Here is a 24,792-nt window from a genome sequence, read left to right on the forward strand (position 1 = left end):
TGATATCATCTGCATATCTGCATATCACCTGTATATAATATGCATATCCCCTGCATATCATCCCGATATATTGCCTTTAAAAACACTTCCCTGGGGGACTTTCCTGGTGGTTCAGTGGCTTTGGGTTCTGAGCTCCCAAAGCAGGAGACCCAGGATGATCCCTGGTCAGGGAACTAGATCCCACATGTCTCAACTAAAGATCACCTGTGCCACAACTAAGACCTGGAGCAGACAAATAAATTAATTAATTAATGTTTTTTTAAATAAAAAAAATAAAAACAATTCCCTGAAAGCCATTAGAGAGTCTTCTGAGCAGAAGCCCCCTATATTCCTTGCTAGGTCTGGCAACAAATGGTAGTTTCCTTCACTACAACCCAGTGTCAGTAAGTTGACAGATAAGGAATTGGCTGCTGCTCTTATTGAGGCTAAGAAGTCCTGTGATCTCTCCTCGGCAAACTGAAGACCCAAGAAATCTGGTGGTGTACTATAGTCCAGTGGCAGGAGAACATTAATGTCTAGCTCAAGCAGGCAGTCAGGAAGGGAATGAATCCTCTCTTCCTCCACTTTCCATTCTGTTCATGTCCTCAGTGGATTGGGTGATGCTCACCCACTTTGGGAGGGCAATCTATTTTACTGAATCCACTGATTCAAATGTAACCTCATCTAGAAACACTTACAGACACATCCAGAAATAATGTTTAAGTTGGGCACCCATCGCCCAAAGTGACACATAAAACTAGCCATCACAAAGGGTGAAGATGATGGTGGGTACACTTTGCCAACCAGAGAAGACTCAGAGGGAGCACCCAATGCTGGGCCTATCCCTTCCTTTATGGCTGCCATCATGTTTAGCGTGGCTTCCCTGATAGCTCAGTTGGTAAAGAATCCACCTGCAATTCAGGAGACCCTGGTTCGATTCCTGGATTGGAAAGATCCACTAGAAAAGGGATAGGCTACCCACTCCAGTATTCTTGGGCTTCCCTTGTGGCTCAGCTGGTAAAAGAATCTGCCTACAATGTGGGAGACCTCGGTTTGATCCCTGGGTTGGGAATATCCCCTGGAGAAGGGAAAGGCTACCTACTCCAGTATTCTGGCCTGGAGAATTCCATGAACTGTATAGTCCATGGGGGTCACAAAGAGTAGGACACGACTGAGACTTTCACTTTCTTTCTGTACTCAAAAGAATCAAGAAATTTGATTAATTTCATGTAAATATGTCCCAAATAACAATTCAAAGTTGAGCACCTACCATATGCAAGAACTGTAGAAAGCACTTTACATTCATGATTTCATCTCTCCCTCTTAACAACCCTAGAAATCTATGCTCTTGTCCTCTTTTACAAGGGCGGAAATTGAAGGAAATTCCCTGGCAGTCCAGTGGTTAGGACTCCATGCTTTCATTGCTGAGGGCTTGACTTCAATCCCTGTTTGGGGAACTAAAATCCTGCAAGCTGTGCGGCATGGCCAAGCAGAAACTGAAACCAGGAGGAGCCCTCGTGACCCTGAATTAGAGCTCAAGAAAATGAAGTATTGTGGATTGAACGGAGGTCCCCAGAAGATGTATCCACATCTTAATCCTAGAACCAGTAATTGTGGCCTTATTTGGAAAAAGGTCTTTGTAGATACAATTAAGTTAAGGAGGTGAGTTTATCTGGGTGGGTCCTAAATCCTAAATCCAGTATCAAGTACTGAAGAGACAAAAAGAGGAAAGAGATGGAGGGAGAAGAGAGTACAATGTGAAGACGGAGGCAGAGACTAATTCTATACAGCCACAAACCCTTGAACTCTGGGAGAGGCAAGAAAGAATTCCTCCTAAGTCTTCAGAGAGAGTGGCCCTGCTGACACCTTGATTTTGGACTTCTGTGATTTGGATTTCATAACTGTGAGAGAATAAATTTCTGTTGTTTACACCCCAAGTCCATGGTAATGTGTTACAGCAGCCCCAGGAAGCTACCACATGAGGGCAGTGGAGAAGGAGAGTTGTCCGCTCTTGCAAAAGTTCACGGTCCTCCCTCTCCCAGCAGCTTTATGACCCGCAGTTTCCTTCCTTCTGCCCCCAGTTCACTGCACTGCAGCCTCAGAAGCTGCCTTGTCATTCCTGGAGCGTGCCAGTGCATTCTCACCTAAAGGTGTTTGTGCTTGCTGTTCCCTCTGCCGTCTCCCAGACACTCTCAGCTCTCTGCCCCTCAGAGAGGCTCTGACACACTCTAGAGTATCTCCCACCTCCTGAGTCATCCCTTTCTTTTTTCTTCATTAAAGTCACCCCTACTTGATGTTATACTTGTGCGTGATATATGTATTTACATGTATAAAGTCCTCCCAGTAGTACATAGACCCTCTTGAACAGGGGCTTTCTTCACTGCTCTATCCCCAGCCTCTAGCACATGTGCCTGGCCCACAGAAGGTACTCAATAAATAACTGTGGGACTTGCCCAGTGGTCCAGTGGTCCAGTGGTTAAGACTCTACCTCCTACCCTTGTGGCGGGTGCGGGTTTAATCCACGGTTAGGGAACTAAGATCCCACTTGCCACTGGGGTGTGGCAAAAAAAAGAAAGAAAAAAGTTCCTTTGGGACTTTCCTGGCGGTCCAGCAGCTAGGAATCTGCTTTCAAAGCAGAGGGCCCGGGTCTGCATTCCATGGTCGGGGAACTAGATCCCACATGCCACAACTAAAGAATTCTCACGCTACAATTGAAAGATCCTGCATGTTGCAACTAAGACCCGGTGTAGCCAATAAGTAAATAAACAAACAAATAAACAAATGTCCGTTGACTGAATGAACAAATTATCTACTAAGCAGCAATGGGGATAAGGAAGTTCAATCCCTCTTTGGGGAACTAAAATCCTGCAATCTGTGCGGCATGGCCAAGCAGAAACTGAAACCAGGAGGAGCCCTCGTGACCCTGGATTAGAGCTCAAGAAAATGAAGTATTGTGGATTGAACGGAGGTCCCCAGAAGATGTATCCACGTCTTAATCCTAGAACCAGGCAGGCCCAGATAGGTAACTGTCCACCAAGCTGAAGAGCCAACTGTGTGCAGGAAGCAGCCTTAACAGCACCTCTGGCTCCCAGCCCAACTGTGGTTAGGAACCTCAGAAAAGCCTTTCTCCAGCCACCTCCACCCGGCTCAACTCATCCTTCCAGCTGGTATAGTCCCCAGGGGTTCATTTCATTCGAACATACCTGGAAAGTTCTGAAAGCTTTCTTTATTTCTACATTTTCCCATTTTTTACAAGTATCAATAATGGACAGACACCTTCTGGAATGTGCTCTCATGCACACATAGCCACATGATCTAACACATATGCTTGGCCATATCTCACAGGGCCGTATCTTACACACCTTCATGACTCAATGAACCCACCCCAGGACTAATTACACACACCTGCAGATACACACACACACTTGGCTTCGGTCGTTCTCATTCCCCTGTCCCACGCACTCCTGCAGTCATGGTCCTGCACAGGGAGACCTCTGCCCAGGTTCCACCTATAAACATACTTAAACTGACACACACAGTCATTCATTCAGTGCCTGTGGGCTTTGCACATGAACCCACTTCCACAAACATTTTTTTCTTGTTATTAATTTATTTTTAACACCAAAAAATTTTGTATGGGGTATAGACTGCAAAGAGATCAAACCAGTCAATCCTAAAGGAAATCAATCCTGAATATTTATTGAAAAGACTGTTGCTGAAGCTGAAGCTCCAATACTTTGGCCACCTGCTGTGAAGAGCTGACTCACTGGAAAAACACCCTGATGCTGGGAAAGATTGAGGGCAGCAGAAGGGGGAGACAGATGATAAGATGCTTGGATGGCATCACTGACTCAATAGACATGAGTCTGAGCAAAGTCCAGGAGATAGTGAAGGACAGGGAAGCCTGGCGTGCTGCAGTCCATGGGGTCGAAAAGAGTTGGACACAGCTGAACAACAAATAGCCATTTAACAATGCCACCCATCTTTGAACACACTTTCAGACTTCTTCACATACTTGCAAACAATGGCCTAGGGGTATAAACTACTTTGGTCAGAGTTTAGACACAGGAGCTATCCCAGCAACAGTGATATTCACTGAGCATTGGCCACATGCCCCTGCTCTTTGGGTGCTTATCTCATTCAATCCTCCCAACAGTCTCGTGAAATGGGTGCTAGTATTAGCTCATTTATAGATCAGAAAACCTAGACTCAAACCCATAAATAATAGTTAGGGTTTCTAATCCAGGCATCTGATGATATTTCCCATCCCTCCTGCTGTTTTAGAATCTTGCCATTCTCCAATCAAGAGGGAGAGTCTGTGGCCCCTACCCTTGATCTTGGGTGGGTCTTTGTGACTACCTCAACTAAAAGTGTGGTGAAAATAATGCCATGTGAATTCCAAACCTAGATCATAAAAGGTGCTACATACAACATCCAAGGCAAGGAAACAACCTAAGGGCCCACTGATGAATGAATGAATAAAAAATACAATATACATATATAAATGTATTATGTATGCTATATATTATACCTGCGTGCGTGTATGCTAAGTCAATTCAATCATGTCTAACTCTTTGCGACCCCATGGACTGTAGCCCTCCAGGGTCCTCTGTCCATGGGATTCTCCAGGCAAGAATACTGGAGTGGGTTGCCATTCCCTTCTCTAGGAAATCTTCCCAACCCAGGGATAAAACATGTGTCTCCTCCATTGGCAAGTGGGTTCTTTACCACTAGCACCACCTAGGAAGCCCATATATTATATATAAGTATATACGTATATATTCAGCCATAAAAAAGAAGGAAATACTGCCATTAGGGACAACATGGATGAATCTTAAGGGCATTATGCTAAGTGAAATAAGTTAGAAAGAGAAAGACAAACACTATATGGTCTCACTTGTATGTGAATCTAAAAATGTCAAATTCATAGACACAGGGTAGAATGCTGGTTGCCTTTCTGGAAGGCTGGGGTTGGGGAGAATGGGGAGATGTTGGTCAAAGAGCATAAACTTCTGTTATAAGATGAAAATAAGTTCTGGGGATCTAGTCTTATATACTTGAAAGTTGCTAACAGAATAGATCTTAAATGTTCCCACCACCACCATCACCACAACCTCCCAAACTATCACTAATTATGTGAGGTGAATGATGTATTAACAAATCTTATTATGGTAATCATTCCCCAGTATGTCCTGTATCAAATCATCACATTTTACGCCCTAAACTTACACAATGTTATATGTCAACTATATCTCAGGGAAGCTGAATAAAAATTTTTTTTTAAGAATGGCGTTTTGGGAGTCCTTCCTTGGTGGTCCAATGGTTAAGCATCCAGTTCTCAACACAGGGGATTTGGGTTTGATCCCTGGTATGGAAATCAAGATCCCACGTGCCATGGGACAACTAAAATCATGCACCGCAGCTAGAGAACCCATGTGCTGCAACTAGAGAAGACTGCTGCCACAACAGAGACCCAGCAAAGCCAAAAGGAAAAAGAAAGAAAGAAAGAAAAAGAACAGCTTTAAGGGGTGAGAGATAAATTTGGAGATTGGGATTGACATATACACACTAATATATATAAAATTAATAACTAATAAGGACCTATTGTTCAGCACAGGGAACTCTACTCAATACTCTGTAATGACCTATATGGAAAAAGAATCTAAGAGAGTGGATATATGTTTATGTGTAATAGCTTCACATTGCTGTACACCTAAAACTTATACAATATTGTAAATCAACTATAGTCCAATAAAATTTAAAAAATTAAGACTCAAAATAAAAAAAAATACAAAAAAAGTGCAATAAAAATAAGAATAGTTGTTCTTGCTGTTTTTTTGTAAGTGATACAACTTTTGCCTGATTCTCTCTTGTCATGCTCAGTCTTATAGCCCAGCTCCCAGACTATAAAGGAACCCAAGCCACATGGAGAGACCACATGCAAGTTTCCTGCTGGCAGCCCACCCAGATCCCAGTTGACAGTCTGCATCAACTGGCAATCATGAGAATGAAGAGGACTTCAAGCGACACCAACCAAACCATGGTCTGATTGCAACCACATAAGAGACTCTGAAAAAGAACTGCCCAGTAAAGCAATTATCCTCCAATTATATATATATATATATATATATATATATATTTCTACTTCCCCCACCAAAAAAAAAAAAAAAGAAAAGAGAGAAAAAATGAACTTCCTAGCTGAGCCAAATAAAATCCCTAATCTAAAAAATAATGTAAAAAATTATTGTTGTTATTTTATGCCACTGAACATGGTTGGTTTGTTACACAGCAATAGACAGCCAGATGCCAGGGCAGAAAATTACCCACAATTAGCCTCAGATCACCATGGGTGAGATGCCAAGCTCTTTGTCCTCCTTCTGGATCCTCGTCTTCCACCCCCAAGATCAAGGAGCTCAGAGTACAGCCCTCATCATCCGATCCTCACATCACAAGACCACTGGCTCATCAGTCTCTTTATCTGGATGTGAGCCCTTCAGTTCCAGGCTTGCTCTCACCCACTGCAGTCTCTGTGATGGTTTAGGCAAGTGTAATCCCTTGAGTTTCCTCTTCTGTAATATGTGTAGAATCTCAGCTCTACTGACCTGACAGGGAGACTGTGAGGACCCATCCCAGAAGCTTGAGTTTAAGGGATTATTATTAATGCTTGAATTTTTAGGATCCAGGTTGGCAGCCAGAAGATAGGTGAATTGTAACCAACACATGAATTCAGCAAGTCATGTAATGTCGGGAAAGGCATAGGGACAAACCACTCAGTGGATGCTCTGAAAATAAGAATGACATCCCATGTTCATTAGAATGATCCTGGATCATTGAGAAAACTTCAAGTCAGAGATCAGATTGCCAGGACAACTGAAGTGGGCCAGGGGTAGAGATATATATATTGTCCTGGAGGGCTTATACACCATCTAAAGAGAACAACAAACATATAGCTCACCTACGAACTGCTAATACATGACAACGTAGTCTCAGCTGCCAGATCTGATAATTTTTATATATTTACTTATTTTAAAAATATTTATTTGGCTGTGCTGGGTCTTAATTACGGCACGAAGGATCTTCAGTTGTGGCACTAAATCTCGTCACTTCACCGTGTAAGATCTAGCTCCCTGCTGCTGCTGCTGCTAAGTCGCTTCAGTCGTGTCCGACTGGGTTCAAACCCAGGCTGCCTGCTTTGGGAGTTCGGAGTCTTAGCCATTGGATAACTAGGGAAGTCCCAGATCTGATCATTTTTAAAAGAGAAGGTAGAAACATAGATTGACATGTGTGTTAGTCTCTCAGTTGTGTCCAGCTCTTTGCAATCCCATGGACTGTAATCCGCCAGGCTCCTCTGTCTATGGAATTCTCCAGGCAAGAATTCTGGAGTGGGTAGCCTTTCCCTTCTTCAGGGGATCTTCCCGACCCAGGGATTGAACCCATATCTCCCGAATTACAGGCAGATTCTTTATTGTCTGAGCCACCAGGGATGCCATGTGAATTCCCTCAATTGGAAAAAAAAAAGTCCGTAAGTAACTAATTCAAAACATTAGAAAACAACAGTTTAGGAGGCAAACATCCTGAAGACTACCACGTTCTAATCTCTGCTCACATTTTTGTATCATCCATTCCAGTCCACAAACTTTAACCAGGTAGCTGCCCTGGGCCAGATCTGGAGCTGGACTCTGGGATGCACAGATGCCCAAGATTGGGTGGCTGCCTTGGAGGAGTCTACAGCCTTCTGAGCTTTCCATTGTTGGTGGGAAATTGGGACGTACATATAATACATTTTGGACTTCCCTGGTGGCTCAGTGGTAAAGAATCTGCCTGCCAAGCAGGTTTGACCCCTGGATCAGAAAGATCCCCTGGAGTAGGAAATGGCAACCCACTCCAGTATTTCTTGCCTAGGAAATTTCATGGACAGAGGAGCATGGCTGGCCACAGTCCATGGGGTTGCAAAAGAGTTGGATAGGGCTTAGCAACTAAACACACACACTCACAACACATTTTACAAACCTATGGGCCCAAAGCAAAACTGTGCAATCCCTAAGGGGACACTGGAAGTTCTTCCTGTACAGTGGTTAGGACTCTGCCTTTTCACTGCTGAGGGTGTAGGTTCAGTCCCTGATGGGGCGCTGGAATCCCTGCAAGCTGTGTGGTATGGCCAAAAAAAACCCCCATACAGCTGACAATGATTTTTATCTCATAGGGTTGTTGAGGGGGTCAAACAAGGTTATCTGCAATGAGGGTTTGAAACAGTTCATGATGTAATCTGCTGTCTCCCCCTCCCCTTTTCACTCTGCCACAACTATACAAATGTTCCCACGCCTGGACAGGTTTCTTTCTGCTTTCCCTGTCTGGCTTTTTCTGAAGACCCTGGTCGCCACCTCTTCCTCTGAGAAACACCCACGCCCCAAGGCTAATGAGTTATCTTCTCAGTCCACTCTGGACACTCTGCTCAGACCTGCCTTGGTGTGGATGATGTGTGTGCAAGTGGCTGGTGAGTCTTACTGCCCAACAGGAAGGAAGTTCCTTGAAGGCAGAGGCCAGGTCTGAGTCATCTGTGTTCCCCAGTAGCCTGCCCTTAAGACTATGGAATGAATGCAAGGGAAGAGGAAGGGAGGAACTTCATAAACAGCTCACAGATCACTGGCTCAACCCACAGGTCAAGGGCTCATCCTTGTTTAACACCCAACACAGTGTAGGCAAGTGTCTGGATATGTGAGTGAGTATGTGAGAGTGTGAATGTATATGAGTGAATGTGTGTGTGTGTATTTGTATGTGATAGTGGGGAAAGAATACAGGTGAGAATGGACATGTGTGTGAGGGTTTGTACTGTGTTCATGCATAAACACACACGTGTTCACCAAGATGGCACTTCCAGGGGAGCAGGGTCTTCCCTTGTTCCTTCTATTGTCCTAGCACTCTAAAAGGGTGCTGGGGTATAGGAGTGAGCACGCTGGGACAGCAGAGTAGCTCACGGCTCATCAGCAGAGGTTCTTGATCAGACATCATTGGTCTTCCTAACTCTGGGGACGTCAACCACCATAAGCCTCAGTTAAAAAAATGGGTATCACTGCAGCACCTATGCATAGGGTGGAGCATAGGAAATACTCAAATGTTGACTAATATAATTATTCAGGGTGTCACTATCAACATCCAGAGCAGATGCTTCCACGGTTAGCTGAAGGAACTCAAAACAAATCAAAAGGCTGCTCACTAACCATGTCCATCAAACTGTGAGTCTTAGTTCCTTTTGTGAGAGGAACTAAGGGCATAAAGTGCATTTTGCCTGTCTCCCAGGGCGCCTGGGAAGTGTACGTGAGATCACAGGACTGTGGCTAAGCCAAAGCTAGAAGCAGGGTGCCCTCTCCTGGCACTATGGGGTAAAGGTTGGCTCCGGCCGGATAGAGGCGGACCGCAGAGTGGGGGTGCTGTCAGGACTCCCAGCCAAAGGAGTACAGGGGAGGACAGCAGGCTGGGAGCCGCCTCCTCCCGCTTTGCCGGATCTGCCTGCCTCAGATCTCCCTTCAGGACTTCCTCCCTGACCTTAGACCAGACTGAGCCTGGCTGCTCTCAGTTGGAGTCAGTATTTCTCTATGGGAGGTCTTAGGCAATGTCTATCTCTCCTCGAGGGAAAGGATCAGTCTGAGAAAGAAAAAGCAGTGGCAGCATCCCAGACTATTGGATTCCTAGGATCCCTGGACTATGCTCCCAACAAATGTTAGAATAAAAGCATTGTGGAAGCCGGACTGGAGTGGGAAATGACCCAAGAGGACACCCAGCCCCCTTGGTGAAGGCTTCAGCCTCTATCAGGGGCATGAAAGACCCGGATTTGGGGAGCTCCTGTCCCCCACCCCAAGGACAGCCAGGTCTATGGGCTGAAGAGACACCACAAGGTGGGCTCCTAGGCAGACATCTGGGAGCATTAATTCTCTTCACAAATACTGGGTGCCTTCTGTGCGACAGGTCTGGAGTGGGGCTTTGGGAACACAGCAGTGGGCAAAGCCATACATGTTCGTGTCGCTTCTGCACGTGGTGGGACAATCAGACACACAATCAGACAATCTCAACTTCATGATGTATAGTCGTACCTTCTTCTCATCCCAATTTTATAGGCAGGAAGATGGAGACTCGGGGCACTCTGCTAGTGAGGAACATTCTCTTGTATTCTTTGAGTCTGGAGGGCTCTTCCAAGGGGAGAAGTGAGTTGGTGGGTGGGCACAGCCGGCTCCTGGGACTCTCACTGGCCCCCTCACCATCCAGAACAGTCTGGGATGAGAAGGACTGAGGAGCAGGGTGGCAGAGGGGCTGTTTCAATCTGTCTAAGAAATCCCCCCATTTCTGTACTCTGCTGCCCAGCAGTGACATCCAGACCCCAGGAACATTTACAAACCTGAGGGGGCCTGGAGTTGGAGGCATGGAAGGAGCTGGGGAGCAGGGGAAACGCCACAGAAGCTAAGCAGTGGTGAGGTCTTATTCTGTCTCTTCCTCATTGCGGGGAGCTGCCCGTGAGAACGGGGTCCTTTGTCCGAGGACACAGCTCTGGGAGCTGCCTCAGTCCTTGAGGGTTTGCTTGCAAACATAGCTCTCTGTCCCGCCACCCCAGAGATTAGGCGCTTATTTACTGCAGGCACCTGGAGTTCTGTGCAAACTTCTCACGCACAGAGAAATGTTATCTGGTGTAAGAAATAATAACAGGGTGCCATTCCCATGCTCTCAAGATTTCTTGTGACTGTTTGTAAGATGTATAGGTCAACAAAGAAAACGTTAACTGTCTTGTCTTTCTCACGCTCCTCTGTATAAATATGAGATGCTGAATAAAGTTGGTGTCAGACTGCGTCCCTTCGTGGAGACGTGTCTGAACCTCTCGACCCCATCTTTGTTGTAGATATCTCTTGCTTTAGTTTCCTTTCTCAGCCCCGCCGTGCAAGTTCTCAGGACCTGATCGACTTTGCTGGCTGGCACTGGCAGGTGGCGCCCAAACAGGGACTCGGGAATTAGAGCGCTACGACGGCCGCCGCCAGCCAAGATTGAAGTAAGTAAAGAGGAATTCCTAATTAATTAAAGTAAAAGGACAGGGAGTATTACTGTCGAGAGTAATAAATTATGGGGCAAGGCAATAGCCTCCAGTTATTTGTACATATGTTGAAAACTATGTTAAAAGGTAGGGGAATTCATGTAAATAAGTTACAGCTAGAGAAATTTTTACTTTTTATAGAGGAGGTTTGTCCCTGATTTCCAGAGGAAGGAACAGTTAGTCTGGAAACTTGGGAAAAGGTAGGAAAACAATTGCAGACATATTATTCCTTACATGGTCCCAATCGTGTCCCTGTGGATGCTTTTTCTTTGTGGACTCTCATAAGAGACTGTCTGGATCCTGAACATGAGGGGCATAAAATTCAAACGGCTCTCAGGGCTTCCACAAAACCCGAAGTTGCAGAGCCTTCCGCCCCTCTGCCTGAGCTGCTTTATGCTGTGCCTGAGGGAACAGCTTGTAAGGCTGGAGGGAGCGATGATGTGTTAAGCTCTGATGAACAGAAAGAGTTAAATGAACAAACAGCTCAGTACCATAGAGAGGATATGCCTTGGAAAATGATGGTTAACATGCAATCCCCCTCGGGAAAAGGGGAATTAAAACATTCAGGGCTTTCTGAAAAACAACTGGAGAATTTAATTCAGAAGATTGTTACAACAGTAAAGAAGGATGCACAGGGAGACTCCCACTCCAGCCAGCCTGTGCCTCCAGCATATCCTCCCTCGGTTCTTGCTGGACTCGATCCACCTCCGCCTTTCGTAGAACCGCGAGAGCTTATATCTATCCCTGCTTTTTTGCCCGGTGAAAACATAAAAATTAGAAGTGAGATATTATTATCTCGTCTTCAACAAGCGATAAAGTGAGCTAATGAAGAAGGAAAACATATTCCCGGGTTTTCAGGAATCTATCCAGTATTTGAAAATGCCCAACAGCAGAGGTATTATGAACTGCTGCCCTTTAAGCAACTTAAAGAGTTAAAAATGGCTTGTGCACAATATGGCCCGACTGCGCCGTTTACTCAGGCTATTATAGAGGCTTTAAAAAATCAAAATCTGCCACCTAATGATTGGAAACAGGTTGCTCGGGCTTGTTTATCTGGAGGAGATTATTTACTATAGAAATCTGAGTTTGCTGAGCAGTGTGGGATCACAGCTGATATCAATCGGCGACAGAGACTGAACACCACTTATAAAATGATGGTGGGAGAGGGAGATTATCGAGACACTAATAGTCAACTTAATTATTTGCCTGGAGCCTAACCTCAGATTAGTGCTGCGGCTCTACGAACATGGAAAAAACTTCCAAATTCTGATAAAAAGACTGAAGATTTATGTAAAATTCGCCAGGGGCCAGATGAACCATATCAGGATTTTGTTGCCCGCCTGCTTGAGACAATTGGTAAAGTGATAGGGGATGAGCAGGCGGGGATGGTGTTGGCTAAACAGCTTGCTTATGAGAATGCCAATTCGGCTTGTCAAGCTGCCCTGAGACCTTACAGAAAAAAGGGAGGCTTATCTGATTATGTACGGATTTGTGCCGATATCGGCCCTTCGTACGTCCAAGGCATAACTTTGGCCGCGGCATTACAAGGAAAAACAGTCAAAAAAGTACTGTATCAACAACAAAAGCGGGATAAGAGATAAAATTTTGCAATTTGCTCACTATCACCAATTTCTCTTCCCCATTGTTTCTCAGCCCCTTGCTGACGCCCTAACTGTATTTACTGATGGCTCTTCTAATAAAATAACTAGTTTGATTATACAGGACAATGCTGCCGCCTGGCATACTAATTATAAGTCTGCTCAAGAAGTACAACTATTTGCTGTTTTTCAGGCTTTATTACAAATCTCTGCTCCATTTAATTTATATTCAGACAGTCAATATATCATAAGAGCCTTAAACACTATTGAGACTGTTCCATTTATTGGTACCCTGAATTCTACTATCCAAACTCTTTTTCGTGATATACAACATTTAATTTGTTCCAGAGTTAATAAATGTTATTTTGGTCATATTCGTGCTCACTCTGGACTTCCTGGACCTTTAGCACGAGGCAATGCTTTGGCTGACGAAGCTACACGTATGATATTTCCTTCATTGGAACAAATGACAAAGACTTCCCACAGCTTACACCATCAAAACAGTAATAGCTTAAGACTTCAATTTGACATTACTCGAGAAGCTGCCAGGCAGATTGTTAAACAATGTCAAACCTGTCCTCAATTTTTTAGTGTCCCCCATTATGGAGTTAATCCCCGAAGATTGTTGCCAAACAACATACGGCAAATGGATGTTACCCATATTCCTAAATTTGGTAAACAAAAATTTGTTCATGTTACTATTGACACATTCTCCGGCTTTTTACATGCCTCTCTACAATCTGAAAAAGCTAACAAACATTGTATAGCTCATTGCATTAAATTTTTTGCTGTTATAGAAACCCCTAAGACCATAAAAACAGACAATGGTCCAAGATACACTGGAAAAAATTTTCAACTATTTTGTACACAATTGTCTATCTCACATAAAACAGGTATCCCTATAATCCTCAAGGTCAAAAAATCATTAAACAGGCACATCAAACTCTCAAACATCAATTACAAAAACTAAAGAAGGGGGAATTGTATCCCAATACCCCCTCCAACTCTCTAAACCATGCTTTATTTGTTCTAAATTTTTTACAATTGGATATATGTGGCCGTTCAACAGCACAGCGATTTTGGAACTTTGATGCGCAAACAATAAGACCTAAAGTCTTTTGGAAAGACCCACTTGTGGGAAAATGGTATGGACCAGATCCTGTACTAATCTGGGGACGAGGGCATGTTTGTGTTTTCCCACAGGATGCCGAAGCGCCGTGCTGGCTGCCGGAAAGGTTGGTACGCACGGCGGAGACGATCTCTAGTAAACCAGATGAGGAGATTGACGATTCAAGAGCATGATGAATTACCATCTCGGCAACAACTTCAGGCATTGATGCGAGAGGCACAGAATCGTGTTGCTGTACAGGGCGATCCAATATCGCCTTTAAGCTTCCTGATAACCTTATTAATTATCTTAAATCAGATTAATACTGCACATTCTGAAAAATATTCAAATGCTTACTGGGCTTATTTTCCCGATCCTCCCCTTCTCCAACCGGTGGGCTGGGAGGGTCGGTCCATTCCCATATACACTAATGATACTGTAGCTTTGGGTGGTTTTTCAGATAAACATATTATTCCTAATCAAGTTAATTTCTCTTATCATGGAGTGTTTGATTGCTTCCTATTTGTCTGTCTAGATATTTTAATTCAACAGGATGTCTTTTTGTTGGGGAGTCAGGATATGCTGATCATGACAATGGTTGGAGCCTATATATTCCTGGAGTAACGAAAGAATCTGGAACTCCTCAACGTCGTAATGGAACTGGTCCTTTAGATATCCCTTTCTGCGACTTTGGAACAAGGGGAAGAGTCACTGCTGCACCATGGAAACTGTGTCCAGATGAAACTGCTACGGTTTATAACATATTTGAGACAAATGAGTCATTGTGAGACTGGTCTCCAGACTGGGCAGGAAACCCTGGAGCTCAAGACAATAGAAACTTTGCATCCCGTATTTGGAATTTGGGCGGCTCTAAAGTGTTCCAAACAAAAATCTGGAAATTAGCTGCTGCCCTTGGATGTGAGGGTTCCTACCTTCAGGTGGGATCAAAAGTGAGACACGGTTATTTATAAAATCTCACCATGAGGTACCCTCGTGCATGTGTGCCTCACCCTTATGCTTTACTAGTAGGATCTGTAAACATACAACCTGGGTTACAAAATTATGATGTAACTTGTAACAATTGTACCTTAACTAACTGCATTAGGGAAATTACTAATCAAACTAGGGTTCTAGTCTTAAGACAGCCTGCTTTTGTTATGGTTCCTGTAAAGATTAATGGGTCTTAGTATGATAAAAGAGGACTTAAACTTTAGAGAAAAGTAGAGGGTGCTTTAATGCGTTATCACAGGGGAATAGGGTTAATAATTCTGGGATTTGTAGCTTTGGTAACCCTTATTGCCTCCTGGATTGCTGCAGCCCTGACCCTGGCACACTCAGTGCAAACTGCAACTTTTGTTAATAATCTGGCACAAAATGTATCTGTTACCCTGGGGACTCAAAAAAATATTGACAAAAAGCTAGAAGATCGATTAAATGCCCTTTATGATGTTGTAAAATTTTTAGGTAAAGAGGTTCAAAGTATAAAGTTGAGATTACGGGTACAATGTCATGCAGATTTTCGATGGATCTGTGTTACCCCAAAAAAATATAATGGTAGTATAACTGCTTGAGATAAGGTGAAAGCTCATTTAAAAGGTATTTGACATAATGAAAATATTTCCTTAGATTTGCTACATCTACATCAGGAAATAATGAACATTGAAAATGTGCCTAGACCTGATTTACATGTTACAAAAAGAGCTGAGTCTTTTGTTAAAGAACTTTTCCGACATGTACCTACCGTCAATAGTATTTGGTACTTGGGAGCAGCCATAGGAGGACTAGTCTTAATAATTTTAACTGTTTTATTTCTTGCACCTTGTTTAATTAAAAAACTGATTGATGATCTATGGATGATAAAGGCTTCCATCTATGGAAATGGTCTACGGTTAAAAGAACATAAGCGTGCGCCTATATAAAAAGAAAGGGGGAGATGCGGGGAGCTGCCTGTGAGAACGGGGTCCTTTGTCCGAAGGACACAGCTCTGGGAGCTGCCTCAGTCCTTGAGGGTTTGCTTGCAAACATAGCTCTCTGTCCCACCACCCCAGAAATTAGGCGCTTATTTACTGCAGGCACCTGGAGTTCTGTGCAAACTTCTCACGCACAGAGAAATGTTATCTGGTGTAAGAAATAATAACAGGGTGCCATTCCCATGCTCTCAAGATTTCTTGTGACTGTTTGTAAGATGTATAGGTCAACAAAGAAAACGTTAACTGTCTTGTCTTTCTCACGCTCTTCTGTATAAATATGAGATGCTGAATAAAGTTGGTGTCAGACTGCGTCCCTTTGTGGAGACGTGTCTGAACCTCTAGACCCCATCTTTGTTGTAGATATCTCTTGCTTTAGTTTCCTTTCTCAGCCCCGCCGTGCACGTTCTCAGGACCTGATCGACTTTGCCGGCTGGCACCGGCGCCTCATCAGTGGGGGGTCCTCAGCATTTGGAATCCAACCCCCTGCCCCCATCTCACAGCCTCCCAATTAGTCCAGAGTCTGAGCAAGGCAGGCTAGAGGACCCTTTGGCCAATAGGCAGGCTTCCTTCCATCTCCGCCCCTCTCCACCTTCCAAGCCGGGGATTTAATTGTCTGCAAAAGCAAATACCCAAAGGACAGGTTCAAAGTTCGGGCAGCAAGGCCACAGGGCCAGCCCCGTCTCTACCTACTCTTTCGACCTCCTCAGAGCCCAAGGACGGCGCCTGACCTGGGAGAAGGGTGTTTGACAGTTACTTGTCCACTGCGGCTTTCAGCGGAATGGGTGGGGACAAGCCCCCTCACCCCACCAACCACTGGCAGCAGTTGTGTGTGTAACCAACCAGATATCTTTCTATCTCTCTCTACATTCACATAAAGGCAAAAACCTATTTGTGTGTCCTTTTTTTTTTTTTCATTTACACAATGACACACTAGACACATTGCTCTGCTTTTTTTCACTTAACGTTTTATCTTGACAATCGATCGTTCCATATTATATAGATAAACATCTTTTTTAAAAAGTGGTTGCCAAAGTACTCCACCACATGGACTGTACCGTCCTTTATTTCACAAGTATCCTACTGAAGGATGTTTAGAGTATTTCCAGTCTTTTTTTTTTTCCAGTCTTTTGCTCTTAACGTCATTTCGCTCACAAGTGCTTACATATTTGGGAAAATTTTCTGGAAGTGGAACTATCTTGTCAAAGGGTATGTGAATTTGTAATCTTGTTAGCTATTATCAGACTGTTGCCCATGAAAGCTGGACCAATGTACAACACAAAAAGCAATGTATAAGCCAGGCTGCTTCCCCATAGCCCCATCAAGAGATAACTAATAATTATCACACTTTTTAATTTTTATCAGTCTGATAAGTAAACTTAAATGAATCACCCCCACTCAAACCAGCAGGGGAACCTGGATTCCAATCCCTTTGGCCCTAATAAGGAATCTTTTCCCCTCCCTGATTTTGTTTGTTTGTTTTTCATTACATAATAATAAAAGGGTCAGTCCACCAAGAAGACAAAGCAATCCTAAATGCATATGCAGGAAACAGAAGAGCTGCAAAATATGTGAAGCAAAACTGACAGAACAGAAAAGAGAAATAGACAAATCTAAAACTATAGTTGGAGACTTCAGCACACTTCTCAACAACTGATAGAGTAACTAGACAGATAAACAGAAGGATAGAGAAGACCTAAATAGCATCATCAGCCAAAGCAACTAAATGATACGTTAGAATAATCCACCCAACAGCATCAGAACACACATTTGTTTCAGGTGCCCGAGAACATATACTGTGACTGACCACATCCAGGGTCATGGGTCTTAAGACAAGTCTTAACAAATTTAAAAGAACTGAAATCATACAGAGTGCGTCCTCTGAACACAATGGAATCAAACTTAGAAATCAATTACAGAAGAATAGCAGGAAAATAATCAAACACTTGAAAACTAAACAACACATTTCTTAAACACAGGTTTCCCCTACAGTCTGAAAGTAGAGCCTTCCAATGAAACCTTTTCTAAGCCAAAATAGTGTAAAGCAAAAAAGCAATTACCTTAGGACACATTTTGCTATTTCAGTTCAGTTTAGCCGCTCTGTCATGTCTGACTCCCTGCAACATTTTGCTAGTAGATGCACAAAATAAGTAGAGATAAAGCTCAGATGCTCATAGATACAGGCCAAAGCTGCGGTGGCTTGATGCTGAGATGGTAAGTATAGTTCCTGGGGAAGGAGCTTGGCAGTGTCGTCTTCCCTGCTTGGTGGGCATGCTGCATCTATAATAGTTCTCTGCAAAACAAAGGCTGAATGCTATCTTTGCTGTTTTCCTTTTGTTTGTAAAAGTGAAAATACTCTTCGGGATTTTTTCAATTAGCAAAAATAGGTACTAGTAGGTCTTTCACAAAAGTGAAGCGGTGGTGGTGGTTTAGTCACTAAACCATATCCGACTCTTGCGACCCCATGGACTGTAGCCTGCCAGACTCCTCTGTTGATGGGATTCTCCAGGCAAGAATACTGGCGTGGGTTGCCGTTTCCTTCTCCAGGGGATCTTCCCAATCCAGGGATCGAACCCAGGTCTCCTGCATTGCAGGCAGAGCTTCCCTCATAGCTCAGTTGGTAAAAATGAAGTAGCATATAGTAAATTTTCAAAAAAGGGAGGATATCTGTAGTCCCTAGGTCAAAGAGGAAGTCTCAAGGGAAATTTAAAACATACATTGAGTTGAATGAAAATAAAAGTAGAACATATTAACATTTGTGTGGAAGCATTGCCAAGAAGGAAATTTACAACACTAGATGCATACATTAGAAAAGTCTCAAATCAGTAATCTAAGCTCCCATCTCAAGAACATAGAAAAGTAGAGCAAAATAAACCTAAAACAAGCAGAAGAAGGAAATATTAAAGATAAGAGCACAGACTTCCTACTGGTCTAGTGGCTAAGACTCTGCACTCCCAATGCAGGGGTCCCAGGTTTGATCCCTGGTAAGGAAAATAGATCCCACATGCTCTGACTAAGAGTTCAAAAGCTACCACTCAAGATTCCACATGGTGCAACTAAGAGATTCTGCATGCTACAATAAAGATTGAAGATCCTTTGTGCCACAGCTAAGATCCCACACAGTTGAATAAATAAACATTAAAAGTAATCACAAGTGGAGAAATATACTGTGTTCATGGACTGGAAGAGTCAATATCCTTTGACACCTATTGACACCAGTTTAATATAATTCCTACCAAAATCCCTGCAAGATGTTTTTGGTAGATATAGACAAGATCATTCTAAATTTAAATGGAAAGGCGAAGGAACTGTGTGTCTGTCAGTCGCTCAGCTGTGTCTGCCTCTTTGCGACTCCATGGACTGTAGCCCACCAGGCTCCTCTGTCCATGGGAATCTCCAGGCAAGAATACTGGAGTGGGCCGCCATGCCCTTCTCCAGGGGATCTTCCCGACCCAGGGATCGAACCCGGGTCTCCTTCATTGCAGGCAGATTCTTTACCATCTGAGCCACCAGGGAAGACAAAGGAACTAGAATAGCTGAAACCATTTTGAAAAAGAAGAATAACATGGGAAAAATCAGTTTACCAGCTTTCAAGACATTCAGTTCAGTTCAGTTCAGTCGCTCAGTCGTGTCCAACTCTTTGTGACCCCATGAATCACAGCAGGCCAGGCCTCCCTGTCCATCACCGACTCCCAGAGTTCACTCAGACTCACGACCATCGAGTCAGTGATGCCATCCAGCCATCTCATCCTCCATAGTCCCCTTCTCCTCCTGCCCCCAATCCCTCCCAGCATCAGAATCTTTTCCAATGTGTCAACTCTTCGCATGAGGTGGCCGAAGTACTGGAGTTTCAGCTTTAGCATCATTCCTTCCAAAGAAATCCCAGGGCTGATCTCCTTCAGAATGGACTGGTTGGATCTCCTTGCAGTCCAAGGGACTCTCAAGAGGTCTTCTCCAACACCACAGTTCAAAAGCATCAATTCTTTGGCGCTCAGCCTTCTTCACAGTCCAACTCTCACATCCATACATGACCACAGGAAAAACCATAGCCTTGACTAGACGGACCTTTTTTGGCAAAGTAATGTCCCTGCTTTTCAATATGCTATCTAGGTTGGTCATAACTTTCCTTCCAAGGAGTAAGCGTCTTTTAGTTTCATGGCTGCAGTCACCATCTGCAGTGATTTTGGAGCCCAAGAAAATAAAGTCTGACACTGTTTCCACTGTTTCCCCATCTATTTGCCATGAAATGATGGGACCAGATGCCATGATCTTCGTTTTCTGAATGTTGAGCTTTAAGCCAACTTTTTCACTCTCTACTTTCACTTTATATGGCCATAATAATCAAGACCAGAGGAACAGACATATAGATCAATGGAATAGAATAGAGAACTCAGAAATAGATGTGCCCAGTTGATTTTTCATGAAAGTGCAAAAACAATTCAGTGGAGGAAAGATAGCCAACAAATGGTGCTGGAACAATTGAATATTCATGGGCAAAACAAGCTAACGAACAAACAAAAGACAGCAATGACCAAAATCCCTCAAACTAAACCCCATGTCTTATACCCAAATTAACCCCAAATGAATCATGGACTTAAAACATAAAACTATAAGACTTGTAGAAAACATCATAGGAAAAAAATCTTTGGGGTCTAGAGCTAGACAAAAAATTCTTAGATTTAAGAACAAACGCATGGATCCTCTCCAAGGTTTCTTGGACACCCACCCTACTCCTCAGTGAAGAGAAGATGGTAGACCAGAACACTGCCAGTGCCGCTGGTGTGTGGAGGGGTCCTTTCCGATGGGATATGTGGGATCCTTTCCACCCAATGTGACTCCAACTTCAAGAATAGGCTGCAAGAATGAAGAGACAAAGTTTGCCAAAGAGAGAGCTGGACTTTCCAAGTTACTTGACCTCAAAGACGCTGAAACTGTTCAGAAATTCTTTCTCGAAGAAATACAGCTTGGTTGAGTTGCTAGCTCAAGCTGACTATGAGAAGGGTTTGGGCCATCTGACAAATGCATTGCTGTGGGTGGACAGCCACAGCAGTTACTGCAAGTGCTGCAGCAAACTTCCACCACCAGTGTCCCACGTGCTTCTAAGCTGCTAACAATTAATCAGAGAATTGTAAGTGCTCAGAGCATGGCTGAAGATGATGTGGAATAAGAAACAAATGTCAACATAATAATCTCAATTTTAAAGTGTTTGAAAAATCTTAACTCGGAAAACGATCAGTTTTGGGGAAGTAAGGGCGAATACGCTTGTTATGGACTATCTTCTACACTGAAATCTAATAAAGTTAATTTTTACTTTGTTTAGATGCATTTGTCTGTTTTATTTATTTTTCCCAGTGGAAAGTGTATTTCGATAGAGAACTTTTCATTTTGTAAATACACTATGAATTACCAGGGGAAAAAAGCACAATTTATGAAATGAAAAATTAATAATTGGATTGTATCAAAATGGAAAGCTTTTGCTTTGCAAAGTTCCTGTTTAGAGAATAAAAGGGGAACTTCCACATTGGTCCCAGTGGCTAAGAATCCACCTTCCAAAGCATGGAATGCAGGTTCGATTCCTGGTCAGGGAATTAAGATCCTACATGTCTCCAGGCAACTGAGCCCCAAGGCCTCAGCCAGAGAGCCAGCATGTTCTGGAGCACATGCACCACAACTAGAGAGAAGCCCATGAGCTGAAACTAAGACCCGATGCAGCCATAAAAAATTTTTTTTAAAGAATAAAAGGGAATTCCTTGGCAGTCAGTGGTTAGGACTTGGTGATTTCACTGCCATGGGCCTGGGTTCAATCCCTGGTTGGGAAATTAAGATCCTGAAATCTGTGTGTGCAGCACAAAAATAAATAAAAGTGGAGGGGGAGAGAGAGAATAAAAAGACAAGCTACAAAATAGAAGAAAATATTTGCAAACTATACTTACAGCAAGGGGTTAATATCTGCTGCTGCTGCTGCTAAGTCGCATCAGTCATGTCCGACTCTGTGTGACCCCATAGACGGCAGCCCACCAGGCTCCCCCGTCGCTGGGATTCTCCTGGCAAGAACACTGGAGTGGGTTGCCATTTCCTTCTCCAATGCATGAAAGTGAAAAGTGAAAGTGAAGTCGCTCAGTTGTGTCCGACCCTCAGTGACCCCAAGGACTACAGCCTTCCAGGCTCCTCCACCCATGGGATTTTCCAGGCAAGAGTACTGGAGTGGGGTGCCATTGCCTTCTCCGGGTTAATAACTAGAATACATTAAAAAAAACTCTGAAAATTCAACGGTAAAAAAAAACAAACTCCAAACAATCCAATTAGAAAATGGGCAAAAGACATGAAAGATATTTCACCACAGAGGATATAAAAACGGCAAATATACATATGAAAAAAATATTCGACATCATTAGCCAATGTTTGCTGCTGTTTAGTCTCTTAAGTTGTGTCCGACTCTTTGCGACCCTATGGACAGTAGCCCGCCAGGCTCCTCTGTCCATAGGACTCTCCAGGCAAGAATACTGCAGTGGGTTGCCCTTTCCTTCTCCAGGGGATCTTCCCCACCCAGGAATCGAACATCTGTCTCCTGCATTGCAGGTGGATTCTTCATTGCTGAGCCAGCAGGGAACCAGTCATTAGTCAGTAGGGGGATGCAAGTTAAAACCACATGAAATATTACTATACATCTATCAGAATGGATGGCTAAAATAAAAAATAGGGACACCACCAAATGGCGGCAAGGATGTGGAGAAACTGAACCACTCCTTCAGTGGTGGTGGGCAAATAAAGTGGTACAGCCTCTCTGGAAAACAGTTTGGCAATTTATTCTCATGAAATTAAAAGTTACCATACAACCTAATAATTGCACTTCTGAGCATTTATGCCTAAAAAAATGAAAACTTCCATTTTCATGAAAACCTATACACAAATATTCATAACAGCTATATTTGTAATATTCAAAAACTGGAAATAACCCAGATGTCTTTCAGTAGGTGACTGATTAAACAAAATTGTGCATCCATATCAAGGAATACTACTCAGGGGTAAAGAGCAATGAATTATGGACAGACGTAGTAACTTGGGTGAATCTCCATAGAACCATGCTGAGTGGGAAAGCCAATTCCAACAGGCTACATAGTATGATTCCATTTATATAACTTTCTTGAAATGACAAAATTATAGATGTGGATCTATAGACATGGATTAGTGGTTGCCAGGGGCTCAGAAGCAGGTAGGAATAGGATAGAGTGGGTGTGGCATGAAGGATTCTTCTGGTGATGGAAATAGTCTATATCTTGACTGTATCACTGTCAATATCCTGGTTGTGAGTTCGTACATTGTTTTGCAAGATGTTACCACTGTGGGAAACCAAGCAAAGGGACTGTGGAATTTTTTTGTACTACTTCTTAAAACTACATGTGAACCTGTATTTATCTCAAAATGAGAAGTTTAATTTAAAAATGATATTGCTGCTTGTTGGAGAGAATATGGCAAAGTTTTTCAACCAATAAATTAGAATACATTTGAAATATATAATTATACTCAATTTCGGAGAGTATAGAGAATAGGAACCAAATTTCTGGAAGGTAATTAATTTGGCAAATTGTATCAAGACTTTGACAAATATTGGTATTTCTTAAACAAGTAATTCTATTTCTATAAATTTATCTGAAGCCATAGTGTATCAGAGGAGGACACATTAATAGGTTGTTTATTTATTTAAATTTATTTTATATATTTGGCTGTGTCAGGTGTTAGTCATGAGGGATCTTTTTCTTCGTGGCACACAGACTCTCTAGTTATGGCTCATGAGCTCAGCAGTTGTGGCTCACAGGCTTAGTTGCTCTGTGGCATGTGGAATCTTAGTTCCCTGACCAGGGATGGCACTTGCGTCCCCTGCATTGGAAGGCAAATTTCCATCCACTGGACCACCAGGGAAGTCCCAATGTGTTGCTTATAATACTGAAACTGAAGCAAGAGCAGTCGGGTTATATAAATTGTGATACTTCCATAAATTGGAATACTCTGTAGCAAGAGAAACTGTATAAGGTAAGAATTAAGAGCAGATTCTGGAGTTCAACTGCTGCTGTTGCTGGTAAGTCGCTTCAGTCATGTCCTACTCCGTGCGACCCCATAGACGGCAGCCCACCAGGCTCCTCTGTCCCTGGGATTCTCCAGGCAAGAATACTGGAGTGGTTGCCATTTCCTTCTCCAATGCATGTATGCATGCTAAGTCACTTCAGTCATGTCTGATTCTGCGCGACCCTATGGACAGCAGCCCACCAGGCTCCTCTGTCCACGGGGTCCTCTAGGCAAGAATACTGGAGTGGGTTGCCATTTCCTTCTCGGGAGTTCAACTACTTGAGTTCAAATTCTAGCTCCTTTACTTATTAGCTGTGTAACTATGGCCTAGTTATGTAACTTCCTGGTGCCAGTTTCCTCATTTGCAGAAAAGCTACTTAATATTGTTATGAGGATTAAATGAGTTACGGTTTACAAAGGACTTTGAATACAACCTGGCACACGCTGAGAGCTTTATGCAGCCAACTCATGTGATGTTAAGTGGAAAAAAAGAAGTATAAGAAAGTCTCTATACAGTATGATCTCAAATATCTAAAACATGTGTACTTAATTATGGGCTTTCTGGGTGGCTCACCAGTAAAGAATCCACCTACAATGCAGGAGCCGCAGGAGACATGGGTTTGATCCCTGGGTCAAGAAGATCCCCTGAAGGAGGGCATGGCAACCCACTCCAATATTCTTGCCTGGAGAATCCCATGGACAGAGGAGCCTGGCATGGCGTCTCCCAGAGTTGGACACTGAAGCAACTTAGCATGCATGCTACACCTAAGTGAAGAGACCAGAAGAAAATTTAACCAAAATGGGAATAGTAATGATCTCTGAATTATAGCTTTTTAAAATCTTTTTCTGTTGTCTACATTTCAAAAAGTGCATGTTTAATAAAAAAAGTTATTAAAAAATTATTAACTTTTCAATGTGAGAAAGTGGACTAAACAGTGCTTTATAATGATAGCATTGTACTTATGTGGGTTAAGTATTTTTTGATTAGCACTAACTCTCTAA

At 43.2% G+C, this 24,792-nt stretch overlaps 1 long non-coding RNA gene across 1 annotated transcript; it reads left to right on the forward strand.

Moving 5' to 3' along the window:
• The first annotated feature begins 10,772 nt into the window (after positions 1-10,772).
• LOC112578733 lies at positions 10,773-15,910 on the forward strand. Its single transcript, XR_003103051.3, has 2 exons — positions 10,773-11,011; positions 13,855-15,910. It is a non-coding gene; the product is annotated as an uncharacterized LOC112578733 (long non-coding RNA).
• Positions 15,911-24,792: the final 8,882 nt, after the last annotated feature.

This window comes from Bubalus bubalis, chromosome 14 (genome assembly GCF_019923935.1).
Source record: "Bubalus bubalis isolate 160015118507 breed Murrah chromosome 14, NDDB_SH_1, whole genome shotgun sequence".
In the NCBI taxonomy this organism is placed as follows: domain Eukaryota; kingdom Metazoa; phylum Chordata; class Mammalia; order Artiodactyla; family Bovidae; genus Bubalus; species Bubalus bubalis.